Here is a 3,962-nt window from a genome sequence, read left to right on the forward strand (position 1 = left end):
AACTAATATTTCAATATATAAGATTGAAAAGATATGAGGTATAAAGTGTCAGAGAGACTGCACTCATATCCATGAGGAAACAGAAGGAATTTACTATAAATCTAGAGGTTGCCACAAGGCCTCCAACAATGGTTGAATTATACTCATTGATTGTGAAAAGCTCTAATACGCCCCAAATAAAAAGAACATATCGTAAAACTATACTGCTACTGCCTGAATATTATCAAACATGTACATGTAACATAACATTTAACACAAAGGCAAACCTTTGTACACAACTACTACTTGGGACAGGCGCACATGAGAGATATGGTGGGATTAACTAGCTTTAATAGTGGGATCCTAATCTCCCCCCTTTAATTGAAACAAACATAACTTTAGTACTTATTAAGTACTTTAAATTTGATTTAAGAAATTGTTGAATACAATTTAAGCGAAAACAAAATGCTCATCAGCAAAAAGTTATAATATCTGTCAATCATAATGTTCTCATGAGGCTGTTATCAAGGGGGTACACTTAACATCAACTAACCTTGTCCAAATCATTCATCTCTGGGAACTTCTCGCCACAAACAAATTCACATTCCTCTTCTATAATTTTTATGCTTTTTTTTATGCTGTCTACGTAAAGGCTCTCTAGGATCTGAGAAAAAATTTCTGTGCCGGCGAGCGGAAAGGCATATGGAGCCAGAACGATCCTTTTATCTTTGAAAAGTGAAACACAAACGATCTCGCTCGCCGGCACATTTATACTAGCCATTTCCGCTGTCACATGTATCGAAGTCAAGATCACTTAAACGCTTTAAATAAGGAGCGTACTTGTTATTTAAAGCGCAAAATAGATTTGAGTATAAGAATACACAAAAACACGGCTGGAAAAACCCGGAAAATACGGATTTTCTACTGACGAACAAAAAAAAGTTTGTGTTTGTTTTTGACACAAATTGGCCGAAAACCTACCCGCACGCGGACGCAAAACAAATATAAAATCAACTATGGCCTAACTACATGTATCTAAAAATCAATTTTATTGTACAAAATCTTGCATATTTAAGAACTTCACCATGGCCATAATGCAAAACTAAACTTCTAACTGTGTACAGTATTGGTGCCTCAAGTTAGGCCGTGTCTGTTTTTTTCTTTGTTTTGCGTCAACTGATTCTGAGAAAACCTACCAGACAGCAAGGAAAAAAAACACACACAAAGAAAATAACACAAGAGTCTGCTTAAGTTCTGGACTGATTAACAGTGACTTTAGATCAATACTGTCATATCTAAGTGAAAGAGCAAACATGACAAACAGGAAATTTAGCAATGTACAAACTTGATATGACTATATTCTGAGAAATGGCCTTGGTATTTCAAACATTTCCCATTTATACTGAAGCCTTTGAGAAGAGACATGTTTTGATCTGAGATGTGTCATGTTGTATTAAAACCTATGTATAATCAATAATTCCCTGTATCAAATCAATAATGCTTTAAGCATGAATTATCTCCCATTTGTAGAGTTATCTTCCTATAATTGGAATACTTTATGTAAACTTTTTGGCAATATATTAATATTTTGTTCTGCATACTTTTTTTTCAGAAAATAAACTAATGAAATTATGTTTTATATCTTAATATCTTGTGGAATTAAAAATGTACATACTAATTTATCCTATCTTATCAGACAGTAGATATCATTTAAAGAAATTTATTAGAAATATTTGCAAAAACTACTATTTTTCATTTAAAAAAGTATAAAAATTTATTTCAATTATAAAATAAGATAACTGTGCAAATGGGAGGTAACTCTTGCTTCAAGCAAGTGAGGAACGCCTACTGTAAGACCTGTACCAAGGAAGAACCATTACAGTGAAATTGGTTGATCTTTTCAACATCAAATTTAGTGAATCTTAATATTAAATAAAAGCTCTGATACATTCAAATGTTTTATTAATTGAAAACAATTCTTAAAACAAAATTTAAAACAAATAAATCAAAACTTAACATGAGAACTAAAGTATAAACTTAACAGGAGAATTAAAGTATTGGCTGAATATTTATAAACAAAAAATGAAGAAAAAAAACCATAAAAAAATTATTTAAGAAACACATTAAAAATTAAAAATAAACCTTTGGCACTAATACAAACAAATTAAAGTCTTTTACATAAACCAATCAAGTGATGTGTATATTAAATGAATGTAAATAATTAAAGATCTACTTTAATAACATAATAAAATTGCTACACAGAAAAAAGCATTTACAAATTAATACTGTGGAATTTAATACTGTCAACTTTGAATTCAAACCTGTACATAAAATCAGCAATTTTCAAATGTTTCACAAACAAATATAAAGATTAGTTTGAAGGCAAAACTATTTAATATATATGTATACAACCATTCTTAAATTAAAAAACTTTTTTTTTTTTAAACTGGAACTGTTCTTAACTTTGGTTTCAAAAAAGAAATCAGTAAAAAGACTACGAAAATTTTTCTAAGATGTCAAAACAAAATTCTAATAATATTGATACTATAATTCAAAATTTCAACTTTCCAGTTGTAATTTAATATCATGTCAAAAATGAACTTCAACACTTAATAGATTATCTGTCACAGTGTCACATTAATTTGTAAGTAGACTAAAAATGCAATCAAACTGTCATATGAAATCAAAATTATTGTTTTGTCTATGAACTCTTTTTCTTTCTCTTCTCTCCCCTCCTTTTGACCTCTCCGCGCTTTCTCTCTTGATGTCCAGCTGTTTTACAAACATTACAGATAGGATGCACAGATTGGAAATTAGCTGTATCTTCCTCGTCTATCGGACAAACTTCTTCTGATCCACAAACATAGCAAATAGTTCTAAACTTAACCCTGGAACTGTAATAATGAGCATCTCAGTGGAACATGTTATGTCTGGGAGGATAAAGCACACCTGAAAAAAAACCCAAAGAATTTATGCTTTTAAGCTGTACAGTTTGTTTGAAACAAAACCAAACATGAATTGGTACTAATTTCTCTGTGTATCAACGTCTTGATACTGAACTAATATTTCAATATATAAGATTGAAAAGATATGAGGTATAAAGTGTCAGAGAGACTGCACTCATATCCATGAGGAAACAGAAGGAATTTACTATAAATCTAGAGGTTGCCACAAGGCCTCCAACAATGGTTGAATTACACTCATTGATTGTGAAAAGCTCTAATACGCCCCAAATAAAAAGAACATATCGTAAAACTATACTGCTACTGCCTGAATATTATCAAACATGTACATGTAACATAACATTTAACACAAAGGCAAACCTTTGTACACAACTACTACTTGGGACAGGCGCACATGAGAGATATGGTGGGATTAACTAGCTTTAATAGTGGGATCCTAATCTCCCCCCTCTAATTGAAACAAACATAACTTTAGTACTTATTAAGTACTTTAAATTTGATTTAAGAAATTGTTGAATACAATTTAAGCGAAAACAAAATGCTCATCAGCAAAAAGTTATAATATCTGTCAATCATAATGTTCTCATGAGGCTGTTATCAAGGGGGTACACTTAACATCAACTAACCTTGTCCAAATCATTCATCTCTGGGAACTTCTCGCCACAAACAAATTCACATTCCTCTTCTATAATTTTTATGCTTTTTTTATGCTGTCTACGTAAAGGCTCTCTAGGATCTGAGAAAAAGTTTCTGTGCCGGCGAGCGGAAAGGCATATGGAGCCAGAACGATCCTTTTATCTTTGAAAAGTGAAACACAAACGATCTCGCTCGCCGGCACATTTATACTAGCCATTTCCGCTGTCACATGTATCGAAGTCAAGATCACTTAAACGCTTTAAATAAGGAGCGTACTTGTTATTTAAAGCGCAAAATAGATTTGAGTATAAGAATACACAAAAACACGGCTGGAAAAACCCGGAAAATACGGATTTTCTACTGACGAACAAAAAAAAGTTTGTG

The 3,962-nt window shown here is 31.8% G+C and overlaps 1 long non-coding RNA gene across 1 annotated transcript; it reads right to left on the minus strand.

Moving 5' to 3' along the window:
* Nucleotides 1-1,926: 1,926 nt before the first annotated feature.
* Nucleotides 1,927-3,645, minus strand: LOC143056769 (uncharacterized). The gene is made up of 2 exons (XR_012972503.1): nucleotides 3,569-3,645; nucleotides 1,927-2,928 (listed from the first exon to the last, which is right to left on the minus strand). It is a non-coding gene; the product is annotated as an uncharacterized LOC143056769 (long non-coding RNA).
* Nucleotides 3,646-3,962: the final 317 nt, after the last annotated feature.

This window comes from Mytilus galloprovincialis, chromosome 13, assembly GCF_965363235.1.
Source record: "Mytilus galloprovincialis chromosome 13, xbMytGall1.hap1.1, whole genome shotgun sequence".
Classification (NCBI taxonomy): domain Eukaryota; kingdom Metazoa; phylum Mollusca; class Bivalvia; order Mytilida; family Mytilidae; genus Mytilus; species Mytilus galloprovincialis.